Source organism: Cupressus sempervirens, chromosome 9, assembly GCF_028749045.1.
Source record: "Cupressus sempervirens isolate cs-2001-9-10 chromosome 9, ASM2874904v1, whole genome shotgun sequence".
Taxonomy (NCBI): Eukaryota; Viridiplantae; Streptophyta; class Pinopsida; order Cupressales; family Cupressaceae; genus Cupressus; species Cupressus sempervirens.
In genome coordinates, this window is record NC_143126.1 from 579,637,969 (window position 1) to 579,649,677 (window position 11,709).

An 11,709-nucleotide genomic window follows, 5' to 3' on the forward strand; every position below is an offset into this window, starting at 1 on the left:
AGCCCATTTACCCAAAAAGAACTTCTTGTCATTTATATATTTGTTGTGCCATTATTTTCTTTGACTTTGAATTATTTATATTTTGTATAGTGAAAATTTCGTAAATTTATCCGAAGCATTGAGTTATAAGATTATTTATGTCCATGGTATGGTTAGACATTTATCTTAGATGAGAAATGTTATGAGTGTCTTGAGTTCAAGTTCAATTAGCATAATTGTTTTTTTAGAATACAGTAGTTTAGATGATGTAAAACCAATTGTTGTATTTCATGTTGTTTTATATGCCCTAGTGGATTACTAAGACCTGTTAGCCCTATATCATTTTTGGATTGTAATTGCCTTAGTTAGAAGTGATGTAGGAGCATCCAGAGGTATAAGGGCAATCCTGTGTCACCCAAAAAAAATGTACTTAGACTTAGTTTCTGTTTCATGTCTTTACATTTTTGGATACCCATTTAGGTCAAATAAAGTTTCCAACTCTCACAGTTCCACTATCAGTGTGTTTAAAAATCTCAAAAAAATAGGAGCATGCAATTTGGCCATCATTTTGGTGACCTAGAAGGTGTGAATTGGCCAGATGAATGTAATTGTGATTTAGAGCATTCCAAAAAAAGAATCAGGTCAAAAGGCCCCACGGTTTGAAAGTTATTGCAGTTTTTTGAGTTTTGGAGACCTCCTAAGAATGCTTCAAAGTCAGGTTAGGGACATTAAATGACCTCTAAAAGGGCCAAAAAATGGGGGACAAGAAAAGCTGGTCCATAGGGCTATAGAGCACTTTGAGAGCTTTCCGAAAATGTAAACAGTTCGTCAATCGAAGCTACGATTCAAAAGTTATGCCTCCCGGAAGTTCGATTACCGTTTCTGGATTCTTCTAGATTTGCATCGACTTCTAACGCTACTTCTGGAACCTTCTATTTTGTCGGTGGATGCCTACTAGCACTTTCTAGAATGTACTCCTAGTCCTTAACCCTCCGAGGTCTATTTAAGGAGATTTTTGGCATTGTAAAAGGTAGTTCAGAGTGGAGTTTGAGAGGAGGTCCTAAAAGGAGAAATTATCTCCAGATTTTATGCTATTGTAAGCCCTTAGGGCATGTTTTGAAGTTTATTTTCTCTCTACTATTTGTACTAGCTTATTTTCTCAGTTAATATAATTTTCCTTTTCTGTTCATTCCATTCTGTTCTTGGGTTGTGTCCCCATCAAGAAGAGACTATATTTCCCTATGTTTATTCCTTCTTGGTCATTGACATGTAGGTGGTAAGGTGGAGACTTTATACATCTGATATTATACTTATTGGCCAAATTTGTCATGAGTGTAGAAGTCAAATGTTATCATTGGTAAGTGACTGTTTCCTTAGGGAGTCTATATCTTGTAAATATTTCTTCATTGAGGAAATCAAAAAATTTGTGACATTTGTAATTTCTATCTTATAGGGAAAATAGTCCCCACGAAATAGAAAAGAGAGATTAGTGGCAAGCAAAAGGTGGAGGTCTGAGGATGCGAAGGCTGGGAGGATCAGTGGTTAGAGGGGCAAGCGGTGCGTAATCCTTCCACTATAGGGTGCGAGACGTGTTCGTTGCTCTATGAAACCAGCCTCACGCGTTCCCCTCCGCCTTACGCTGCAAGACATGGCATCCTTCCTTCGAAGGATGGCCCCACAACAACTCTCAACTTGGATCAAGGTGGGCCAACATTATATGCCATGCATTTTCCCTCCTCACCAGCTGTTTAACTCTCCTGTTCCTCCACCTTATGCATCCCTACTCAGGTCACAAGCCCATGTTACCAAGCTCGACAAATCACACCGTCAAACTCTTTGCTTTTAAAAATGTATTTTATTTCTTTCTTCCCGTGTGTGGGATACATGTCTATGCTAAAGGCTTCGCCACCGCTCATTCAAATTAACAATATTGTTTTCATTTCCAATCAACTCCGCTTCTCATTTCAAAATTCACATGAAACATGTAACACAATCTGGTCTGCTCTTGCGTTACCAGATTTATGCAGGGAGATCTAGCTTAACACAATCCCACAAATCTCCATCAATTGTAACCTTCTTGAAATTAGATGATGGTGGCTCAATAGAATTCGTCAACATAATATCACCTGCAGTATTCCCCTAAATCGTAAAACAATTCACTTTCTATCACGCCTTTCCACATCCTCTGGATATCTGCACACAACTACTTATAAATTAATCATGCATCTAAAATAGATGCAATCGTCACAAAGTCTTTTCAGCATACTCTGTTTAATCTTTCTTTCTTTTAAGTCTCACTACTTTAAGTGAACAGAGTAGAACAGATCGATACAAATTTTTCTGCATGGAAGCAGATAGAAACTATTTGGCAAAGATGGAAATGAGAGGATCATTAATGCATAAGCCACTAATGAGGATAAATTCCAACCAAAGGTAGAAATGGTTAAACCACATTACAAGTTGATTTCTGCAGAACAAATAGTGACTGAGTGTCCAATAACAATAGGTTTTGATAATAGAAAAATCCTCATAACTCTGTCCATAGGAGAAGACAGACGAACAAATGTCAGAACTAATGGACATAGAATGGAAGAGAAAGGCATTACCATAAAAGGCTTCAGAACTTCAATCGTTAACCTCATGAATATGCTAGGGACATTACTCAGCCAAAAGGGCAATACCATCCACTCATACAACCCTTCGTTAGTTTTGAAGGTTGTTTTCCACTCATCTCGCTCCCTAATCTTTGTTTGATGGCACTCACTTTTGAGATCTATTTTTGAAAAATAACAAGCCCCTTCCATATAATCTATTAAGTCTTCTATTCTAGGTAGAGGGAATCCACACATAATTGTGATTTGTTTGAAGGCCCTTGCATCTGTGCAAATTCTCCATTTATCTCCCTTGTCAGGTGCAAGAATAGGAGGGACAACACAAAGACTAAGACTCTTCTTGATGAGTCCCTTCTCCAACAACTCTTGGAACTATTTTGTAATTCATCATTCTATGATGGGGTCATTTTTTATTCACAAACTTATTTGGTAGAGTGGCTCCAAAGATGAAGTCAATGCGGTGACTAACATCTCTGATTAGGGGTAGAGAGGTATTTCTTCCTTTACTACTCTCTCATACTTCCTAGATAACTCTTCCACTTATAGTGAAAAATCCTTCTTCTTACCCTTGATTGATAGGTATCTTCCACCTATCAGTCTCACACCGAAGGTGATGTGGTGATATCTTCAATTGTGTAACTACCAATCCCATTTTCCCTTCAGTAACAACTCCTAAATATGTTTTCTTGTCATGATCTTTAGTTGGGTTAAACTCTTAGATGTGATAAAAAAATTCCATCCAACTTCTTTTTCCACATGGTGATTCTAATTTTTTCAATCACATAAGTTTTTATTTCTTCATAAATTCTTACAAATTGATGCCTCACTTGTTCATCTCGATGAAGTTTTTCTTAATAAAAGTTTCCTTTCAACTCATCCATGTTTTCATTATTCTTAGCTAACTTGTCAACTATGTTATCATCTACACCTCTAATTGAAAATCCTAGATTCAACCAAAAGATTAGATGTTTCTAGATTCCTTCTAGTTGCCTCTGGTAGTAGTTTGACACACATTGGTTCTTTGAATTTCACATTCATAAAGAAAGCCAACATGAATTTTAAGCCAAAAAGGGTTTTATTAGTTTTCCAAACCCAAAGTTCAACTTTTTTTCACTTATTTTACAACAAGTATGATACTTGTGTTATTGCTATCAAGATTAAACTGTGTGATTTTGAGTCAAACTCATTGACCCATGTTTCATGAGTAGTGATTCAACATGAATCCATCTCTCATGAGAAAAAATGGAACACTTAGCACTCATTGGATCTAGGTGATGCTCATAGGGGTGAAGCACCGGGACTTCCCGAGAGGTCACCCATCCCAGTACTACTCCAGCCTGAGCGCGCTTGACTACAGAGTTTCCTCCATGGTTAAACCCAAAGCTTGCAACCCCACTTGCAAAACCTTCACCAAGTGTTGTGCCTTATGAACCATTCACTAGAAAGCCCCTTAAGCTCATCAATTGATAAGTAGCAATATCATAATTTGACTTGCTGTGGAAATTATCTCCTACTTATCAAGTATGATGCTTCCCAATTTTCTTATATCCCTTTTGTTTTACAAGTCCCCAAACTAAGCTTATAACGGATGTCAAACACAAGATATTTGTACTCTTTCACTATTTCTAATGGGCTATAATTTAAAATAAATATAATTTACTTAACTCTTTTATTTAATGATTATTTCATGATTTTGATCTAGGTGACATTCAGTTACATAGATCAACCTCCTAAAAAGTGCTCTCAAATGCTGAACTATTTTTAAAATTAGTATAAGAAAAGTACTTTTGTGCCACATAATCATGCTTCCAACTTATCAATGTATATGTCAAATCACATGAGACATAGGGGTAGTCTTGTTTGACCCTAATATCATAATCAAAACACTTATACATTCCTTCACTAATTATATTTTTAGCTCTAGCTAGTCATTAGATTTTATGACTCCTCTAAATAGAGTTCTTCCACTATGTTTCATAATTCATCTCATTATATTACATTGAAGCCTCAAGCTCCAATGCCCCACTTGTTCATCAACTCTCTTCTCTTATAATGGTTAGATAAGAATTTGTATTAGAACTTGTCATGAAATAATTCCTGTGAAATTATGGCAACATCAATATTAATATTTTGTGATGTCCCTTCTCTTGGCTTGAGTATGTTATTCTTAAACTTGTAACAATTATTAGCATATGAAAAATATATAATAAATATATAGGTGTATGAAATAATAAATAGTATCTTGATTTTTAATGGTGCTTTTGCAACAATTGAGTGATGGAAGGTTTGTGCGAGGGAGAATGGATGGAAGCTAGTTTTTTTGGAAGAAATAATGGTAGTAGTGGGTTTTAGTGACATGCTGATAGAGAAACATAAATGATCTAAATGATTTAAGTTCTAATCAAATTAAAAACCAAAATGTGTGTGTGTGTGTGTGTGTGTGTGTGTGTGTGTGTGTGTGTGCACGCGAGAGAGAGAGAGAGAGAGAGAGAGAGAGAGAGAGAGAGAGAGAGAGAGAGAGAGAGAGAGAGCGAGAGAGAGAGAGAGAGATGTAACCCACGAAAGATAACATTTAATTAGTATGTCTATGAAAAATGTTAAACATAGAGAGAATTGTAACCCAACACACTAACGTGATTTTAAATTCCTTAATGGGAGCAATGACGTTAATATATCATGCAAGCATTCACAACAATTATTTCCATTGTCAAATGCCTGCAAGAAAGGACAAATCAAGGTAAATGAGCACATGAGAAAATAGGAAAGAAGGGATCTACCAACTCTAGGGTCAGTATGATCATATGATAATACATGAGATATTATATCAAATAAAATGTTGTCATCCGAAAAAGTTAGTGGAACTATAAGTACAATTAAAGAAAAACACATAAAATTTACACATAAGAGTCCTTTTGGCTGACATCATGGAGAGAAGAAATAATAGTTGACTATCATTATGTATCATCCCCAATCAAAAAAAAAAAAGGAACATGTACAAAATAAGATATAACAAAATATAGAATAAGTGAGATACAAAAAGAAGATTTTGCATCAAATTTTTTACTCCTTTATCACCTTGCATCAATAGAGAAACACAGATCATTTCAAGAGATCTAAACAAAAAATAATGTAGCACGTCATGGGGAAAGTACATTACACTAGGAAAACATGTAGAATCCATCACACAAGATGATATAATCAATCATATCACCTACACCCCATCTCAATTTGTAGTACTTGGGTAAAGTGAGAATCTCTTAAGAGGAGTGACAGCAAGTACAATAGATGAAAAAATAGCTAGTTCCAAACAAAGACCATGCTATGAAGATAGGTTACTATGTTTATTATTAGTATTGAAAGATAATTGTTTTGAAAATATAACTAGTAAATCGTAATTAACCATCTACCCTCAACCACATTGCTTCAAACTTGAAAGGGCACATTTCTAGAGTTGAATCCTCTTATAGGATCATTTCTAGAGTTGAATCCTCCTATAGGATCAAACTAATCAGGTAATGGTCAGATCTATGAAGAGGCATTATCTTAGCCATGCATGTCCATTGATTTTTCACCCTATTCCTAGCTAAGAAGAACTTATCTAATTTTTCTTCAATATTTAAGAACCCTTCTTGCCTATTTTTCCAGATGAAATCTCCATTTCTAAAAGGGATCTCAAATAGGCCATTTGTCATTATAAAATTTGTGAAATCCTATTGAATATGACTTGACAAACCTTTTCCACCTTGTTTATCCCATGGACATAGAATTGCATTGAAGTCTGCCCCCCCCAACACATGATGAATATCTATCCTGCCATTATTTCAATCAGATTTGAAAGCTCCATACAAACTATTTTCTTTTGGGAACAATTATTCATGCCATATATATTTAGAACATTAAACTCCACTCTTGGTTGTTTAGAGATAAATACAAAACATTTCCAACATCTTTCTTGATTAATCAAGGTAACCTTCGTGTTTCTTCTTTCCAGAGTAAACCCAACCCACCTGAAGCACCCTAAGCTTCCATCATCACACATTTACATCACCCAAAAAATATTTGAAACCATTTAGTGTCTTGATACTTGATCTTTGTTTCTTGCAACAAAACAAAATTTGGTCTCACTTGATCAGAAAAATAATTGATCATGTGGATTTTGTTAGGGGCATTGTTGTCACTGACATTCCATGATAAAAGGAGCTTCACTTCTCTTAGAAATATGCATAGAATCTCAATTTTATTTTACCAACAACACTTATTTTTGCCACAAGAAGACACAATTTTATTTTCTTCCCCTTTTATACTTCTCCCCAACTTTGACCTTGTTACTTTTTTCTTTACTTTGAGCTGAGGACCTATTTTCTATATTGCCCTTAGCATATTTTAGACCAAATAAATCTTCCTTTGATTATTTCCCTAAGTCATATTCATATTCTATAGCCACTAAGTTGAAACTTGAGTCATTTTCCATTTCAAATGTGCTTTCTAAACTCCAAAAAGGGGATATATGTATGTCTTTTGTCCCTTCACATTCTTGTTGCTTCAAAGTGTCAAGCATCTCGACATTGAGAAAAAAATCTCCTATTTTAGATCCTATTTTACCTAGTTTGTTAATCAATTAATACATTCCAAAGAAACCCCACTCCTCAAATATTTTGGATTCTAGCGCGTATCATTTGTCATTTTCAAGCATTCTACCAATTTTTCTGTAACTCATATCAGTTTCCCACCTAAAGGAAACCTGTTATCAGTTATGTCTTCCTTCACTACCTCCCTCCCCTTGTCCGTTTCTCCACTTTATATTGCTTACATTATCATCTATTATGTTTCTTCCATCACTATGCTCATTTAGAGTATCATTTACCATTTCTATTTCCTCATTAAACATTCACCTATCCTCCACCTATGTTTTGTGTGATTATTTGGTTTTCACCATCAAAATTTCTTCCCATTTTGTAACAATCTCTAAAGCCGCATGCCTTCTAAACAAACTAAGAACAAAAGATTTAAAAAGTATGAATGGATGAACTCTAAACAACCTAAAATCTAAATCAAAAAGTATTGCAATAACAATATTTACGAGAATCCAAGGAAAAACTAAGACTTTCAATCCATCAATGCATTCTTGCAATAGAAAAGACACAAAACTATAATTGTACAACTATATTTTGTAGTTGTATTATCAAAGCTTTACTTCTCACCAACTTCAACCCTTGGAATGGGTTCATTTTTTGGTTTTATATGTTTATCAAGAGGTTTCAGATAGTTAGAGTAACCATCAACCTCAAATTTATGACATATCTATAGATTCTTGACCCTAATATTTTATGTTTATTTTGGACTAATCTAGGTAATTTGTCTTTGACATGATTCCTTTTTAGTGGTTTATTTTTATGGTGGGTGGATGTGTGTACCAGTTCAAATTCCTTTGGTGTTAGTTCTAAAATGGACCTCCTTGGATAGTTCAAAGTAGATGTGTTGTGGTGGGTATGTTTGTTCTTTTTCCTCTCCTTTGTGATACCCATTTCAATATGATTTTCCTTGATGGCGTTTTCTAGGTTGAGTGACACTCATGCTAAGTTGGCCAAGTTTTTTTCCTAGTTTGTCTAAAACTAGGGCCTCTCTTTTCTACTATGCTAGTTTCACATATCTATTTTTTGTTAGTGGTGAACATGGGTTTGTTTTTAATAGTTCTTGCTCAAGCTACTTCTACTAAGGTGGAGTTATGTCTAAGAAGAATGTTCCATTTTCCATATCATGCTCTTCTTTGTTCCATTTTCCAATGTCAGGCATTTTTTGTTCCATTTTCCATATCATGCTCTTCTTTGTTCGATTGAAGTGGATAGAGTTGATGGTCTATGTTGATTTACAACACCTTGTTGGTTCTTCTTATGATATTCTACATATTTATTATCGAGTTGAAAAAAAATTTGCATGAGAAGATGGATGTGTGTTGCAAAAGGAATGTTGGTCCTTTTTAGTCTTTATTTTCAAAATTTTACAGTGTGATACAATAATGGATCTCATATTTTCCTTTTTTCTCGAATTATGAATAAACTTTGAATACAAGTGGATATTAAATTTTTATTTTTTTGGTTGACTATAGGGATCATGATTCAAAGCATTGTCAAAGCATCTTACTTTAAAGTATTGTTCAGTCATGGGATATATGTATAGATCTCCCTTATACTACTGGAGCTACTCCATTTTCTTGCACAACTCTAATCTCTCAAAATTTTGTCTTTACCACCCCCCACCTTTATTGCATTACATTCCAATTAACATTATGTCGAACTCCATTTTCATGTTACATTCCAGAACAACATTTTTATACCAACTTGTATATTCATATTAGAAAACTCTTTTTTTGTAAAAAGCACTTCTACATATACCACCACTTTTGTACAAACTCACAAGCAAGCCTTAAAATGTTGAATTCCATATCTTTGAAGTGATAATTAAAGGACAATATAAGAGTTAAAAATTATTCAAAACTGCAATAATACTATTGATTTCAAGCACTAGATAATCAATCCAATGGAGTAATGAAAATTTTGACCTTTTTTATTTTATGTTTTTGTAAAGTGGCCTTAATTAATCGAGCCCTAGTTTTAGATGTAATTTCAAACAACTAATTCTAAAAAAAATAAAAAAGAGAGAAATTTCTACATCGACTCCATTAAATAAACTCTTGAAACCTACTAACACATTATTCTGTCCCTAATTTATTTTTTGCTAGCTATGTCTAAAATAAACTGTATCCATTCTACAAAAAAATTATACCCATATTCTATAATCACTCACCTCCCTCTCCGGGCTCCCACCACCGAGCGAGGATCAAGCGACCCAATCGCGAACCCCCCTGAGTGACCTCGGCCCCCTACCAAGACACAAAATGTGATTCAACTATAATAGGATATGTTGTTCTTGTACCTAAATACATCCTCTCAACTTGATCCCATTTAAGGTTCTTCCATGGTCTACACTTTATTTACACATTATTTTATCATTAATCTCACTTACCTATTTTATACTTTGATCACTATAATTCATTTAAATTTATTAAAATAACATTAATCTTTTTGGTGGAAATGAATAGAAGTTACTATGAAGTAACTAGATGTTTGAATAAAAAATGAAAGATACAAAAATAAGAATTAAAGAAAACAAAGACAAGACAATTCAACACATTAATTTATAGTGGTTCACCAATTGGCTATCTCCACTTTCAACAAGAGAAATCTATTATTATTATTTCTTTGAGTTTTTCTTACAATACAACAACTTTATTAAACAAACAATAATCAAATTGAATGAATCATCTCTAATCAACAATATTTAAAAGGTCTAAAAAATGAATGAAGAGATGATGATTAGAGGAAAATACAGTGATGATCATTGGGCTTCATAGACACAAAAAACTCTCACTTGAAGTCCAATAATTGTTGCAAATTTAAAGACCTTCCCCTACTACACCCCTATTATTATTTCCTGACAATGTTGATAGAAGCTCACCTAAACTTGAACTTCTCTCGCAAGAAAATCTTTTTGAGTGCATCAGTTGGATTCTGTTTTGAGTCTATCTTATCAACTTGAAGATTTCCTGATTCCTCGAACACACTTGGAATAAGATGGAAACATACTTCAATATGTTTAGTCTTAGTATGAAAGGAAGCATTATTTTCTAAGTGAATAGAATTATTTTTATCATAATACAAAGTGAAACCACATTGAGGATAATATAAATTGCCATATAAATGCTACAACCAAATCATTTATTTTTCTCCTTAAAGAGACATTACTATTGTAATCTTGAGGCCAAACTGATCATTGCTTTGACAAAAGTAAATAAATAACTAGTAGTGGATATTCTATTGTCCAAATTTCTAGCCATATCATAATTACAAAACATTTTAGTAATGTGTCTTTGCCACCAAAATGCAATACAAAATTAGAAGTTCCTTTGAGATACCATAAAATCCATTTGATTGCACTCAAATGTGATTTACCTAGCTTACTCATAAATCTATTTCCCACTCTCATTGCATGGGTAATGTCTGAGAGAGTGCTCACCATAGCATACATTAGGTTTCCTACAGATGAATAGTATTGAATGCCCTTCATTTCTACTTGTTCATCTTGTATTTTGGGACACATGGCTTAAGTTAAACAAAAATGATTAGCTAATCGAGTGGTGACCACTTTGAAATCTACCATGCAAAACCTATCCAAAACTTTGAGAATTTAATGTTCTTGTGATAACCTTACTTTTTTCTCTCATCTACCTCAAATAATGGTCATATTGGATATACCTATCTTGCTCCCCTAAATCCTTAATTTCAAACCATTTTTCTAACTATTGTTTTAATTCACAAATCAACTTCATGTTGGAGCTGGAAACTAGTATGTTATCAATGTAAAGTAAGAGAATGATAAATGCACCATTTTCTAACCTTTTGTAATACACACACTTTAATGCCCACCCATAGCTTTCCTTTCTATTCTATGTACCAAACTATTTTAGACCTATTCCCATGTATGTGTTAGTTTAGAGATCTTTGGTAGGATATTATTTCATGACTTGGATTATAAATGAGTGTTGATTACTTGTATGATTATATATCATGAGTTATATTTGACGATTTTCATTACTTGCACATTAATGATGTTGTAATTATTCTTAGTTAGTAAATATGATTGCCCTTGTGATGATGTCATATGATAAGCCTCTAAATGTTGATTATTTTATATTGATGATGATGAGTTGTTATCTTTAAATATGTGATGATTTGTACTCAAGATTTTTATGGTACTTACCCCATACTTGCATGTATATGGTGTGTGCACGTCTGTTTTACTTTTCTATCTAATGTGTCTGATGTGGTTAAGGAAGGGGGTCATAGTCACCTTCTAGTTGGGATATACACAATGTACCACTCCATACCATGTCATGCTTAGTTTATATATATATATATACATACATGCTCATCTTTTATGCAGGTTGTAAGTACCAGGCTTTCACTTCCCTTAATTGTCAAGTTGAGCATGCCCTATCATAATAACTCAATGGTAAGAATGGGAAGATAATGATTAAGTTCAATCCTAGCCATAGCCTAAA

The 11,709-nt window shown here is 33.8% G+C and overlaps 1 non-coding gene across 1 annotated transcript; it reads right to left on the bottom strand.

The window, feature by feature from the left end:
- Positions 1 to 1,478: 1,478 nt before the first annotated feature.
- Positions 1,479 to 1,795, bottom strand: LOC149539989 (signal recognition particle RNA). The gene has a single exon (XR_016356638.1).
- Between the last annotated feature and the right edge of the window lie 9,914 nt (positions 1,796 to 11,709).